We start from the raw sequence: 16,594 nt of genomic DNA, 5'->3' as shown, positions 1-16,594 counted from the left end.
ATATGTTGAAGACTCCACAAAAAAACCTGTTAGATGAATTTAGCAAAGTTGCAGAATAGAAAATCAACACCCCCAAATCAGTGGCATTTCTATACGCTAGTAATGAACAATGTGAAAAGAAAACACTTTAATTTACAATAGCATCAAAAAGATATACTATACTTAGATAAAATACTTAGGAATAAATTTAACCAAGGAGGTGAAAGACTTGTACACTAAAACTACAAACATTGCCAGAAGAAATTAAAAAAGACACCAATAAATGGAAAGACACCCTGTGTTCATGGATTGGAATTCATATGGAATTTCAAGGGATCCTGAATAGCTAAAATAATCTTGAAAAAGAAAAAAGTTGGACATCTCACATTTCCTGATGCCAAAACATATTACAAAGCTATAGTAATCAAAAGGGTGTGGTTCTGACAAAAAGGCAAACACGTAGAACAATGGAATAGAATAGACAGCCCAGAAATAAGCCTTAGTGAATACGGTCAAATGGTTTTTGACAAGGGTGCTAGATCACTCAATGGAGAAAGTACAGTCTGTACAAAAAAAAAAAAAAGGTTTTGGGAAAATAATATCTGCATGCAAAAGAATAAAGTTGGACTCCTACCTTACATTATATACAAAAATTAACTCAAAATGATTAAAGATCTAAATGTAACACCAGAATTATAAAATTAAACTGCTAGAAGAAAACATAGAGGAAAACTTCATGACATTGCATTTGGCAATGGTTTATTGGATATGGCACATAAGTACAGCCAACAAAAGCAAAAATAGACTAAATCAAACTTTAAAACTTTTGTGCATTATAGGTCACAATCATCAGAGTGAAAAGGCAACCTATGGAATGGGAGAAAATATTTGCAAGTCATATATTCAATAAGTGGTTAATATCCAGAATATATAAAGAATTACAACTCAACAACAAAAACAACACAGTTATAAAATAGGCAAATGACTTAAATAGGCATTTCTCCAAAGATGATGGACAAATGGCCAACAGGCACATGAAAAGATGTTCAGCATCACTAATCACTAGAGAAATGCAAATCAAAATGATAATGAGATACTTCCTCACATCTGTTATGATGATTACTCTTAAAAAAATAGAAAATAAAAATATTGGTGAAGATATGGGGAAATTGGATTCCTTATACACCGTTGGTGAGAATGTAAAATGGTATGGTTGCTATGGAAAACAGTATGAAGTTTCCTCAAAAAATTGAAAATAGAACTACTGTATGATCCGGCAATCCCACTTCAGACCATATATCTACAAGAATTAAAAGCAGGGTCTCAAAAGAGATATTTGCACACCCATGTTTATAGAAGCTATTCATGATAGCCAAGAGGTGGAAGCAAAGTAAATATCCATCAATGAATGAATTGATAAAGAAAATGTAGTGCAGACCGGGCATGGTGGCTCACCCCTGTAATCCCAGTGCTTTGGGAGGCTGAGGCAGGAGGATTGCTTGAGCCCAGGAGTTTGAGACCAGCCTGTGCCACATAGAGACCCAGTCTGTGGAAAAAAAAAAAAAAAAGCCAAGTGTGGTGGTGTGCTCCTGTAGTCCCAGCTACTTGGGAGGCTGAACCAGGAGGATAGCTTGAGCCCAGGAGTTCAAGGTTGCAGTGACCTATGATTATGCTACAGCACTCCAGCCTGGGCAACAGAGTGAGATCCTATCTCTTTAAAAATTATTTAAAAAAGAAAATGTGGGCCAGGCACGGTGGCTCACACCTGTGATCCCAGCAATTTGGGAGGCCGAGGTGGGTGGATTGCTTGAAGTCAGGAGTTTGAGATCAGCCTGGCCAACATGGTGAAATCCCATCTCTACTAAAAATACAAAAATTAACTGGGTTTGGTGGCACACGCCTGTAATTCCAGATACTCAGGAGTCTGAGGCAAGAGAATCGCTTGAACCTGGGAGGCACCGGTTGCAGTGAGCCAAGATTGCACCACTGCACTCCAGCCTGGGCCACAGAGTGAGACTCCATCTCAAAAAAAAAAAGTGGTGTGTATACATAATAGAATACTATTCAGCCTTAATAAAGAGGAAACCTATTATTTGTGACAGCAAGGGTGAAACTTGAGGGCATTATTCTAAGTGAAATAAGCAGTCAGTCACATTTTATTTTTCATATGGTTGATTATCAGCGTGCAGGAAATAAGCCAGTCATAGAAAGACAAATACTGTATGATTCCACCCATGTAAGGTAACTAAAGTCAAATTCTTAGACACAGAATGCAGAATGGTGGTTGTCAGGAGCTGGGCAAAGGGGGGAAATGGGGAGTTATTGTTTAATAGGTATAAAGTTTCAGTCTTTCAAGATGAAAAATTTATGGAAATTGGTTGGACAACAATGTGAATATACTTGACACCACTGAACGATACATTTAAAAATGATTAAGATGGTAAATTTCATGTTATGTGTTCCTTACCACAATTAACATTTCAAAATATTAAAGGAAACTTAGACATTATCTATATTAACTCACTCATTTTGTAAATGCTAAACTGAGTCTCAGAATAGGGAGGCAAATTGCTTAATGACCTTTAGCTACTCTGTCAAAGATTTTGGATTTCTGAACAACATAATAATGAAAAATGTGTGTGTTTGTGCCCTAGGAAAACATTTATGGTGTTAAGTCTCAGTGTTGTTTTGCTCTTCTAAAAATAATTTATAACAAATCTTGAAACTATAAATGTCATATAGGAAGCAAAAAATAAAAAACAAACAAGCCAAATACCCCAATCCATGTGCTATTTGCAATTTTAATTTGGTCTTACATTTCTCGCAAGATGGAAACAAAAAACAAAAAATATCTTTCAAACATAGTTACGCTTTGTTATGGTCTCTGTGCAAACCATTTTTTTTTTCAAATGAATTTTGTAGGCATGGACTCAGGATAAAAACTCTGTGACATCAGCAACTTTGGATTCAAATCCTAGGCTCTTAGCTTGAATGTTTGCTTTATTATAAACTTCTATGGTGTGAGCCTCAGAGTCAGAAAAATACATTAGCTGCTCGATTTTTAAAAAGAATCCTTATTAATTTTTTTCTCCCTTTTTTCCCTAGATTTTTCTTTTCCCATCAAAAATAGCTTAGGAGTGATTAAAAACCTGGAAAGTGAAAGACTGTTAAATGCAAATATGCATGTGTGTACACACATACACACACACACACACACACACACACACACGTGTGCATGCAACTTTAAAATCCTGCTTAGTTGTTTTGTCGTGATTTAGTGGATTCAATAACTCTCTCTCTTCTACCCTGATTCTCTTATTAGTCTAAATTCCATCTTTCTCTGTCTTGTTTTTCTTTAAACACAATTTTGGTTTAAGAAGTTTAGCTTCAGCCGGGTGTGGTGGCTCATGCCTGTAATCCCAGCACTTGGGAAGCCTAGGTAGATGGATCATGAGGTCAGGAGATCAAGACCAGCCTGGCCAAGATGGTGAAACTAAAAATACAAAAATTAGCCAGGCAGGGTGGCAAGTGCCTGTAATCCCAGCTACTCGGCAGGCTGAGGCCAGAGAATTGCTTGAACCCGGGAGGTGGAGGTTGCACTGAGCCGAGATCCTGTCACTGCACTCCAGTCTGGGTGACAAAGCAAGACTGCGTCTCAAAGAAAAAAAAAAGAAAAAAGAAGTTTAGCTTCCACAGTCTGTTTCAAGGCTCAGACCATTTTACAATCTCATCTACAGACATGATTACAACCTTCAATTTCTTTTTTGCTTCCATTTGATCCTTATGCACAAGTGTGGTTCACTCATTCTTTCATTGAGTCTGTCAATTTGTTGAGCACTTATTATGTGCCAGATACGTGCTACATGCTGGTGAGGTAGCAGTGAACAAAAACAAGTTCCTTACTGTCATGAAACTTACCAACAGGTCAGGAAAGCAAAAACGAATCCTCTAATCGTACAAAGAAATAAAAAATGACCACTGTGATATATGCAATATGGGAGAGGTATGTGGCCGCTTCAGAGCATTTTATACATCTTTGGTCAGGAAAGCATTCCTTGGGAAGTGAGGCTTGAGCTGAAAACCAAAGGATAAGGTGCAGTTAAAAAATGGAAGCATTGGCTGGGTGCAGTGGCTCATGCGTGTAATCCCAGCACTTTGGGAGGCCAAGGCGGGTGGATCACCTGAGCTCAGGGGTTTGAGACCAGCCTGGCCAACATGGTGAAACCCCATTTCTACTAAAAATGCAAAACTTAGCTGGGTGTGGTGGTGGGTGCCTGTAATCCCAGCTACTTGGGAGGCTGAGACAGGAGAATCACTTGAACCCAGGAGGCGGAGGTTGTGGTGGGCTGAGATTGGGCCATTGCACTCCAGCCTAGGTGACATGAGTGAAACTCCGTCTCAAAAAAGAAAAACAAAAAAAGCATTTCAGGCAGGCGGAACAAGGCTATGGGAGGCTATGGGTTGAGAGGAAGCAGGTTGGGTGTAAAGGAGTAAGAGAAGGCTAGTAGGCTAGTAGGAAGGTGAAAGAAAGTACAATGGAAAATTCATTTGTGGCTTCATGCTGAAGAAATTCATGTTCTAGTCTATGCTAAGCAGTTTTAACTTTATCTTAAGTGCACTGGGAATCCGTCAGAGTGTTCTGTGGGTGCTTGTGTGTAGTGGTGGTGGGGAGGATATGATTCTGTTTATTTTGGAAAATGCCACTTTGGCTACAGTGTGAATAATGAAGGGGGGTGAGTGAGAATGCAGATAATATTTTAAAAGCTATCATTGATGTAGCACTTACTGTGTTAAGCACTGTTGAAAGGGATTTATATATATTGTCACTGAATCTTTGCAACAACCCAGCAAGGTAGCTACTGTTATTGTCCCCACTTGACCTATGAGGAAATTGAAGTTCAGAGAAGTGAATAGACTTGCTGAAGAACACACAGCTGGAATGTGGGAGAGCCAAGATTCTATCCCAGGAGGCTGTTCCAGTATTCAAGGTCGGAGGTGGTGGTGGCTGGGACCAGGTTAGTGGTGATGGAGAGAAGTGAATAGATTAAAGAGATATTTACCAGGTAAACTTTATAGTAATTCATGGTAATTTGGACATGGGGCAGGGGTAGAGAAAAATTCTAAGTGTCTAAATTTCTGGTTTGCATAACTAGGTGGCTGGTGGTACTATTCTTTGAGCTAGGGAACACTGAAAGACAATAAAAGGAACTTGCAAGAGACAGAGAAGGAGTAGCCAGAGAGGCAGTAGGCAAAGTAGGAGATTCTATCATGGAAACCTAGGGGAGCGATGGGGGGGATGATTCAACAAGAAGTGATGGTGAACAACAACATCAACTGCTGCTAAGGATTTTCTGTTCAACTTGATTACTCCAAGTTCTGTTGCATTTGCTGTGGGTAATAATTCTCAAAGGTTCAGCCCAATTTGTCATATTCTCCAGGGTGCCAAAGTCAAGATGTCCCTTTATTTGTATGTCTAGAGCTGTTTGCCTTGTTGGATGAAATTGCCATCAGGTGCTGCCTGTTCCATAACCCCATTGCTTGCCTCCATAGACAGGAACTAACTTGCTTGCCACCCACTCACAGATCCAATCCCACCTGTGTCCCTGGACCAATCCTGACTTTAGACAGGGGCAAGTCAGGCAGTTCCAGCCTAGTCATCTGAGTTTCAGTATTGGGTTATCGTTGTTGCCTTGACATTGTTTCACCATTTCTGACAACTGGGCTTCTTGCCTTCTTCCATGTGTCTGAGTCCTCATCTCTGCCAGGTGAAATAATGGCTATGAAAATGCTTTGAGGGCTGGGCACAGTGGCCCACGCTTCTAATCCCAGCACTTTGGGAGGCTGAGGCGGGTGGATCATCTGAGGTCGGGAGTTCGAGACCAGCCTGACCAACGTGGAGAAACCCTGTCTCTACTAAAAATACAAAATTAGCCGGGCATGGTGGCACATGCCTGTAATCCCAGCTACTTGGGAGGCTGAGGCAGGAGAATCGCTTGAATCCAGGAGGTGGAAGTTGCAGTGAGCTGAGATCACACCATTGCATTCCAGCCTGGGCAACAAGAGCAAAACTCCACTTAAAAAAAAAATTGTCATCCAGTATATAAAAAGTATACATCAGCTAAAAGTGTGTCTTTCATAGGTGTTTGATTTACAAACTAGGCACTGTTGGACAAATCTGGTTTCATATTGTATAGAAATGTATTTAAAATGATTTTACGAATCACCTTTGAAAATCTTTTTTTGTAGTACGTTTTTCTGTTAAGATCATAATTTTAGAATATGTGATTCCCATACAAAGAAAGTCCCTTTGTGATAGAATTAAAGTGAGACTTATGAAATGTATCACGTTTGTATTGTTTATAGTGTATACTTCTCAGTTTTGTTCTAGAAGGTGTAGCTGAATCCACACTCAAATATGGATGTACTTGATTCTGTGAAAATATGATATTCAGGAATCTGATCCTGCAGAATGGATAAGTGAGATTGTTCATTTCACAATTGGATCATTCATTTTTCCCTTTTTCCCTTTTCATATACTTCCATAATCTGTGCAAGCTGGCATAGGCTAGTGGAGAAGGGGTAGAACCTGAAAAAGGAAAAAAAAATTAAAAGAACTAATGGTCTGTATACTGGCTCCCAAGGACAAGGAAACAAAGGGAGTGGTGTTTGGTGAGAAAGCTTTCTAAACAGCTAAACTGTTGTAAATTCTAGCCTTTAGGAATATCCATGTAGTGTTGTTTGGAGTTGGGTAAATAGTTGCTGTTGGTAAGTTGAAACAGCACCAATTCATGGGGGAAGAGGAGCATTTGGGCTCCAGTCAAGTAAAAGCTGGACTTCAGGGCAGGGATTGAACCTCAAATTGAGGAACTGGAGTGAAAAATCAAGAATCCAGGCCAGGTGTGGTGGCTCATACCTGTAATCCCAGTGTTTGGGAGGCCAAGGCAGGAGGAATGCTTGCGGCCGGGAGTTCAAGACCAGTGTAGGCAACATAGCAAGACCCCTGACTCTCCAAAAACCAAACAAACAAACAAACAAGCAAACAAAAAACAAAGGCCAGACGTGTTGGTGCATGCCTGTAGTCCCAGTTACTTGAGAAGCTGAGGTGGGAGGATCACTTGAGCCCAGGAGTTCAAGGCGAGTCTGCAGTGAGCCATGGTCATGCCACTGCACTCCAGCCTGGAGATAGAGTAAGTCAAGATAGAGCAAGTCCTTGACTTTAAAAAGAAAATAATAGAGTCCAAAGTTTAAAGCAGTACGCTCAGGCTTCACTTCAGGTCTTCCAGCTTGAGAAGAGCAACAGTTACCTGACCATTAATCTCCCAGGTGTGAAGCATAGGGTAGCTGAATCTACCATTTATTGGGTTGTTTGCCTTTGTTTGGATTCCTCAAAAACTAGCGGGACTGGGCTACAGGTGGAAAGACGTTAGTGCATGAAGCCCCATGGGGCTTCTATCTATAAAAATTATATGTATGTACCACTTTCCAGGAATATCTCTATTGCTCAAGAAATATTTGTTGGTGATTCGTTGTTCTGATAGTTAATTTTATGTGTCAGCTTGGCTAGGCCTTGGCCCCCAGATATTTGGTTAAACGTTATTCTAGATGTTGCTGTGTAGGTATTTTTAAAAATGAGATTAACATTTAAATCAGTAGATTTTGAGTAAAGTAGAATATCTTCCACAATGTGAGTGGACCTCATCCGATCCATAGACCTGAAGTGAAACCCGAACATACTCACTCCAAGTTATCCTTCTAACCCCGACTTGGTTTGCTCAGTCTAAAGAAGTAGCCTCCTGCTTTGGGTTCTTGATTTTCACTCCAGTTCCTCAATTTGAGGTTCAACCCTTCCCTTGAACTCCAGCTTACATGACCTGACCTGCAGACCTTAATAAAGCAAAGACTCACTACCACCCTCCCAAGATGGAGGGACTCTGCCAACAGACTGCCTTCCACTGGAGCTTCAATAGCAACCCTTTCTTGGGTCTCCAGCCTTCCGTCCTCCACAATTAGGTGAGCCAGTTCCTTAAAAATAAGTTTCTTTCTCTCTCTCTCTCTCTCTCTCTGTGTGTGTGTGTGTGTGTGTGTGTGTGTGTATATATATATATATATATATATGTGTATATATTTCCCCTATTGGTTGTATTTCTCTGGAGAACCCTGACTAATACAGTTGTGTAATATAAAGTTTACCTGAATTTCACTCCACTGAAAGGCATCACTTGCTTATGTTGTATTCCATCCAAACTATTCCATTAATAGTATCTCTACCTCCCCACAATCTGGTTCTATAAGGATAAAAGAAGAAAATAGCAGAGCCGGGAAACTTCATATGAAGTACATTTTTAAAAAATCTACTTTAAAAACCTGCTTGCTTTTGATATCAAAATTTGACCATATTTCTCCTTGCAATTCTATCAGAAAAGGAAAAAAAAAACCTTCAGTATACTCACAAAAATGTGTGGAAAAGTATTCACTTGAGAATGAGATACTGAACCCTGAAGGATATTTAAAGACATTGTGAAAATATTTGAACTGATTCAGTTGTAAAAGCTCTTTCACATGACCAGGAGGGGAATACATGGATACGTAAATGTGAGTGGTGATCTCTCATGATTGACCAAGCCTTTCTTCTGGCATTGTGTGCAGCATGATGTTATGTAGTTGGTTTGTGTTATGATTTCTATCAGGACATACAGTATTTAGTTTGCTAGCCCAATACAGATTAATATTAAAAGTCCTGTGTGGCCTTTGTTTTAAAATGTTTTTGTGTCCATCCTATCACCAATGTAGTTAAAAGCTTGAGAAATGAATTAGTATGAGGTAACCTAAAATATGAGCTACTCTACTGTGAATTTAGGTCAGATACTCTCTTAGTAACTAAACTGCTAAATATTGAAACTCTTTCCCTGAAGGCATTTAAATCTTAGTTTTGGTTGGACATCTTCCTGGTGGCTGAAAGCTAACGACTATGGACATTCCTAAAGCTATTTTCCCAAGTTTCCTGTATTTTTCTTTTAACTTCTCATTTACTCTTTCCAGCTGTTTGTATTTGATCAGTTGTTTTCTAAACGTTCACTTTCCTTTAACATATTCAGTAGAAAATTTGGATTTCTTGATTAGAGAATATTGCATTTATAAAAATTGTTTTATTACATATGAAATTAAAGTTATCCATTAAAACCTAATTTTGGTTTCACCATAGTATATTGATAATGTTCATTTATAGCCAGCACCTAGGATCATGCTTGAGAAGGGACTTAATAAATACATCTTCAGTTACTTAATAAAACCCAGTAGCAAACATGCTATGCAGAAATTGTTCTCTTTTAACAAATGTCATCATATCGTCCCCATTTTGCCCCATACACTACTTCAAAAACCATAAACATATAGTTTTGCTGATTTAGCTCTCAAATAAAAAATATAAATTCTGAAAGAATACATGAGAAATAAATAATAATAATTATGTAGGAGGGTCATCCTAGGTGGATAGGACAGAAAATTTTAACTAGATAACTAGTTAGTTAGATAACTGATTTTTATTTCACTGATTTTTTTTCACTATGAAACAGATTAACTGATTTTTTTCACTATGAAAATTCTTTAATGGTGGTGTCTGTACAGCATGGGATGTGGACAGGGAAAGCAGCAAGTGCACACACAACAGGACAGGCCACAGGGCAGGTTGGGAGTGAATAAAGAGTTCACACCGCTTCCCTGCTTTCCCCGGTGACTGGAGGCTCTAGGCCATCTCCTCCTCGGCCCCCTCCTTGAACTCATCCTTCTCCTCGGCCGTGGCGTCCTGGTACTGCTGGTATTTGAACACCAGGTCGTTCATGTTGCTCTCGGCCTCAGTGAACTCCATCTCGTTCCGTGTACCAGTACAGGAACGCCTTGCACCAGAACATGGCGGTGAACTGCTCCGAGATGTGCTTGAACAGCTCCTGGATGGCCGTGCTGTTGCGGATGAAGGTGGCGGACACTTTTAGCCCCTGGGGCGGGATGTCACAGGCAGCATTGTTTTCTTAAAATATTGATAATAAACTCAACTCATAACTGGTCAATTCTGTACACAAACGAAAACTAGTAATAAGTATAACTATCGTTGTACTCAGACTTAAGATTTTAGCATCACTTAGTCATTTAAAATACGAAGACAAATCACATCATTGCCTTGCTCCAAAGCTTTCTATGGTTTCTTTTTATTTTTTTCTTTTCTTTTTCTGAGATGGAGTCTTTGCTCTTTTGCCCAGGCTGGAGTGCAGTGGTGCAGTCTTCACTCACTGCAGCCTCCACCTCCCGAGTTCAAGTGATTCTGCTGTCTCAGCCTCCCCAGTAGCTGGGATTACAGGTGAGTGCCACCACGCCCAGCTAATTTTTGTGTTTTTAGTAGAGACGAGGTTTCACCATGTTGGCCAGGCTGGTCTCGAACTACTGGCCTGAAGTGATCTGCCTGCCTCGGCCTCTCAAAGTGCTGGCACTACAGGTGTGAAACACCGCACGCGGCCTTTCTATGGTTTCTTATTGCAATTAGAATAATATCAAAATCTTCTGATATTGAGAGGTGACAGCATGCTGGCAGTCCTCACAGCCCTCGCTCACTCTTGGCGCCTCGTCTGCCTGGGCTCCCACTTTGGCGGCACTTGAGGAGCCCTTCAGCCCACCACTGCACTGTGGGAGCCCCTTTCTGGGCTGGCCAAGGCCTGAGCTGACTCCCTCAGTTTGCAGGGAGGTGTGGAAGGAGAGGCACCAGCGGGAACCAGGGCTGCGCGTGACGCTTGTGGGCCAGCTGGAGTTCCGGGTGGGCATGGGCTTGGTGGGCCCCGCACTCGGAGCAGCCAGCCGGCCCTGCTGGCCCTGGGCAATGAGGGGCTTAGCACCTGGGCCAGCGGGCCAGCGGCTGCAGAGGGTGTACTGGGTCCCCCAGCAGTGCCGGCCCACCAGCGCTGCGCTCGATTTCTCGCTGGGCCTTAGCTGCCTTACCGCGGGGCAGGGTTTGGGACCTGCAGCCTGCCATACCTGAGCCTTCCACGCCCTCCATGGGCTCCTGTGCGACCCGAGCCTCCCCGACGAGCGCCACCCCCTGCTCCACGGCAGCACCCAGTCCCATCGACCACCCAAGGGCTGAGGAGTGCGGGTGCACGGCGTGGGACTGGCAGGCAGCTCCACCTGCAGCCCCAGTGCAGGATCCACTGGGTGAAGCCAGCTGGGCTCCTGAGTCTGGTGGGGACGTGGAGAACCTTTATGTCTAGCTCAGGGATTGTAAATACACCAATCAGCACTCTGTATCTAGCTCAAGGTTTGTAAACACACCAGTCGGCACCCTGTGTCTGGCTCAGGGTTTGTGAATGCACCAATGGACACTCTGTATCTAGCTACTCTGGTGGGGCCTTGGTGAACCTTTATGTCTAGCTCAGGGATTGTAAATACACCAATCGGCACTCTGTATCTAGCTCAAGGTTTGTAAACACACCAATCAACACCCTCCCTGTGTCTAGCTCAGGGTTTGTGAATGCACCAATTGACACTCTGTATCTAGCTGCTCTGGTGGGGCCTTGGAGAACCTTTGTGTCCACACTGTATGTAACTAATCTGGTGGGGAGGTGGCGAACCTTTGTGTCTAGCTCAGGATTGTAAATGCACCATCAGCGCCCTGTCAAAACAGACCACTCGGCTCTACCAATCAGCAGGATGTGGGTGGGGCCAGATAAGAGAATAAAAGCAGGCTGCCTGAGCCAGGAGTGGCAACCCGCTTGGGTCCCCTTCCACACTGTGGAAGCTTTGTTCTTTGGCTCTTTGCAATAAATCTTGCTGCTGCTCACTCTTTGGGTCCACACTGCCTTTATGAGCTGTAACACTCACTGCGAAGGTCTGCAGCTTCAAGCCAGCGAGACCACGAACCCACCAGAAGGCCGAACACATCCGAACATCAGAAGGAGCAAACTCCGGACACGCTGCCTTTAAGAACTGTAACACTCACTGGGAGGGTCTGTGGCTTCATTCTTGAAGTCAGTGAGACCAAGAACCCACCAATTCCGGACACAATATGGTCCACAGACCCTAAATGATTTTGTTTTGATCGACCTTTATGACATCATGTTCTACCACTCTGCCCATAATTTACCATTCTTCAGCTATAATGACTGTTTTTTATTTTTTCAATGCATTGAGTTCATTCCCACCTCAGGGCTTTTCATTTGCCATTCCTTCTCTGGAATGATTTTCCCTCGGATCTTTGCTTGGATGACTTCCTTTCAACATTCAGGGCTCGGTGTAAATTTTACTTCTTAAAAGCAGTTTTTCCTGACCACCTCTTCAGAATTAGTTTCTCCCATCCCAGGTCACTCAGTATGTATACTACTCACTTACTATAAGCCATTTCCTTGTTTTATTTTGTATGACACATATCATTACCTGGAACTATCATGCTATAGTATTTCCTGATTATTGTCTTACCCTACTAGAATATAAGCTTTTCAAAGTCATAATTTTGTCTCTTCTGCACCATCTCGAATACATAGTTGGTACTCAATAAATATTTGCAGAATTAACTAACTAAATGCCTGGCATACTGAGTGTTGATCCAGAGATCTTCACTTGTAAGATGAAGAGGTTGGATCATCATTAAGGTTCTTTCCAACTCAAAAATTTAACACTTTTTTTCATATAATTTTTTAAAATTAACTTTATTTTTTAAAATTAAAATCTATCTATCTATGAAATATCTATCTATCTACCTATCTATCCATCCATCAATCTGGAGACAGGGTCTCACTCATTTTCCCAGGCTGGAGTGAAAATGATCAAATGATCCTCCTACCTCAGCCTCCCAACTAGTTGGGGCTACAGGTGCACACCACCATGCCAGGCTATTTTTGTTTTTTATTTTTAGTGTAGACTAGGTCTTGCTCTGTTGCCCAGGCTGCATTTGAATGCCTGGGCTCAAGCAATCCTCCCGCCTCAGCCTCCTGAGTAGCTGAGATTGCAGGCATGTGCCACCATGCCTGGCATAACTCGGTTTTTATTTTTATTTTTGAGACAGGGTCTTGCTCTATTGCCCGGGCTGGAATGTAGTGGTGCAATCTTGGCTCACTGCAACCTCTGCCTCCTGGGTTCAAGTTATTCCCTGCCTTAGCCTCATGAGTGCCTGGGGCTACAGGCGCCCGGCACCATGCCTGGCTAAATTTTTTAATTTTAGTAGAGACGGGGTTTCACTATGTCGGCCAAGCTGGTCTCAAACTCCTGGCCTCCAGTGATCCACCCACCTAAGCCTCCCAAAATGCTGGGATTAGAGGCATGAGCCACAGTTCCCGGCCTCAGTTTTTAAATGTTAAGTATGGACATGGAAAAAAGAGCTGTCAATAACAAGGAATGTGGGGATAAATTGATATTCTATATATAACTTTCATGTTGTAAAGAGAATCTTCCATAGTAATTTTCAAATACATAGAGCATAGGTAGAGATTAGGAAGAGGAATGATGATGAAACTTAAATTGAAAAAAAAAAGATAGATGTTCCATTGGCTATGTTTATACCCAATTATCTTGAGGAAAAGTAATATAATTTATTAATTTTTCCTGTTTCACTGAGAAGGCCAGAGCAAGGTGGAAGGTGAGGGGAAGCCCTCCCCTGAGTGACACCAATATACTAACATTTTCATAAAAATGTTATAGCATAGGCTCTGGAGCTGCCCTGCCCAGGATTGAAGCCCATCTCTGTCTCTTAATACTTGCGAAACCTTAAGGAAGTTATGTAACTTCCTGTGCTTCAGATCTCATCTCTGTGAAGTGGGAAAATTAACGGCATCTACCTCACTGGATTGTTTCAAGGACTAAATGAGATAATGTTTTTAAAGGGCTGAGTACAGTATCTGCCATATCATAGCACTCAATAAATAATAAAGTCAACTCATTATTCCCATTATTAAGAATAATCAAGGAAATATCAGTAGATGTCAAACCTAAGGACGACAAGTACTGATTGATGAGCAGGTTGGGGTGAGGAGTGAGATGGGAGGCCTGGAAGAGTTCAGGACCTTTCTGACACTCAAATGAGGCTACACTTCTAATTAGCATAGTGTTGACATTGGGCAAGATGAGTGTGGGTACTTAAAGAGCAGCCTCTGGCTGGATATAATTTATAATGTAAGGAAACAGTTGTAAAAAAAAAAATTTTACTAAAAATGCCAATAAATTACAAGTGCCATTGAAATGTAATTTCCTGTATCTTGAATGTATGAATGTGGGATTTATACCAAAATTCCGTATTTAGGCAGCTAAGGTACACAGGGCCTGAATCAAAAAGAGTTGTATTGTTAAAATCATTCATGTTGAATAGACACATCACATTCTGAAACTTTTTAATCCCTGAAATAAAGTGGTTGTTACGAGGTTTCAAGAATAATCTAATCAGAATGCAGTATAGCTTCATTAATGTGTACTTCACTAGTTAAGAATCTGAGAATATTTAGACAGAAACTGAGATTTTGCCCTATCTGTGGAAAAATAAAAGCATTGCCAAGAACATCAGTATTATAGACAAGATTGTAACAGGAGAGTATAACGAACTTAGAAGAATAAATACTGTTGATGTCCTCTTTTAGGTACAGTTGGTATGCTAATATAGTTAGTCCATCACATAACATATTTCTTTAGTGACTTGAGTTAATAAATTAAGTCAACAATATTTATTTGTGCAGTCCCAATGTGACAGGCTTTATTTCAGACACTGGGATTCAGTAACGGAACAAGACAGACCTGGTCTTCATGGGGCTTACATTCTAGCAAGAAGATAAATAATGGTTTACATTAACAGGATGACATTATGATTTGAGGAGTACAGGGTGCTTTGGGAATATTATAGAAATATTCTAGTCTAAGGTATCAGGAAAGGTCTTCTGGAGAAAAGCACTAAGCTGAGACTTGAAGACTTGTAGAAGTTGTCTAGGCGAATAGGGCTGGGGAATAGTGTCCTTACAGGAAACAGTATATAAGACTTGGATACCTTACTTGGCTGATTATCTTTCTGATTACTATAGCGGGTCTATTAAGGTTTCTATGAACTCTTAGCCCAATTTGCATTTCTCTATATACTTGAAAGTAATGTAATTGTTTTTTTTTTTCTTAAAAACATTCTGTGGTTCAAAATCTTCACAAATGTAGACAGAATATTGTTTTATTTTAAAAATGTGTTCAGTTCTGGGCCGGGTGTGGTGGCTCACGCCTGTAATCCCAGCACTTTGGGAGGCCAGATCACGAGGTCAGGAGATCGAGACCATCCTGGCTAATGCAGTGAAACCCCGTCTCTACTAAAAATACAAAAAATTAGCCGGGTGTGATGGTGGGCACCTGTAGTCGCAGCCACTCGGGAGGCTGAGGCAGGAGAATGGCGTGAACCCGAGAAGCGGAGCTTGCAGTGAGCCGAGATCGCGCCACTGCACTCCAGTCTGGGTCACAGAGCAAGACTCCAACTCAAAAAAAAAAAAAAGTATTCAGTTCTAAACTTTATATACTCAGTAAGCAGCTCTTGCTGCCTATCTCTCTTCTGACTGGTCAGTAATATAACTGCTGGTGTTTCATGTGCAATGCAAACCCTTTATAATTTTCATTTTTTCTATAGAACATTTGGTATAATATGATGCCACTGTAATTTATGAGTGGTATTTAGCAAAATCTCTAATGTATGGACAATAAAATGGCATTTTCTTTACTCGGGAGGTGGGGGAGGGAGGCTCACTTGAGTCCAGAAGTTCGAGGTTACAATAATTTATTTATTTATTTATTTATTTATTTATTTATTTATTTATTTATTTATTTTTGAGATAGAGTTTCACTATGTTTCCCAGGCTGGAGTGCAGTGGCACGATCTTGGCTCACTGCAACCTCCACCACCCGGGTTCAAGCAATTCTCCTGCCTCAGCCTCTTGAATAGCTGGGATTACAGGCACGCACCACCACACCCAGCTAACTTTTATATTGTTAGTAGAAAAGGGGTTTCACCATGTTGGCCAGACTGGTCTCAAACTTCTGACCTCAAGTGATCCACCCGCCTCAGCCTCCCAAAGTGCTGGGATGAGCGTGCCCAGCCTACAATGAATTCTTATTATGCCACAGCACTCCAGCCTGGGTGACAGAGGGAGACCCTTTCTCTAAAAATAATAAAATAGCCCCCTAAACTCCAACATCGTCCATGTCATTTTCTGTGTTTATGGGGTGTTGTGTGAGGGGAGCAATGACCCCTCTTGTATTAGGTGGCATCCCAGATTTCTTGCTACTTACAACAGTGTAGTTACTTATAGTGAGAATGATATGCCCTTTGTTCAATTTGATTAAAAGCTAGTCTTTCCCATTATTCTCTATTTAATGGTCCTAACTTTAGAGCATGGGTGAAAAACTATGTGGTAGGGTGAGAATAGAAGATAGGAGGCTTCCCTTTTCTTAAATTTCTGGATGCCCCTGTTATGTATTCTACTAAATATGGTAGAATTTGAGTTTACAATGAGAACCATGAAATACATTTTTATAGCAAGAGGAGGCCTCAGGAGGTCTTCTGGTGAGACCTTAGAAATTGTGGTTGCCTACTTGGTGTCTCTAGCTTTTACCTGATATCTCCATT

The sequence above is a fragment of the Nomascus leucogenys genome, chromosome X (genome assembly GCF_006542625.1).
Source record: "Nomascus leucogenys isolate Asia chromosome X, Asia_NLE_v1, whole genome shotgun sequence".
NCBI lineage: Eukaryota > Metazoa > Chordata > Mammalia > Primates > Hylobatidae > Nomascus > Nomascus leucogenys.
The sequence above is the reverse complement of the archived record's forward strand: the minus strand, read 5'-3'. Positions refer to the sequence as shown.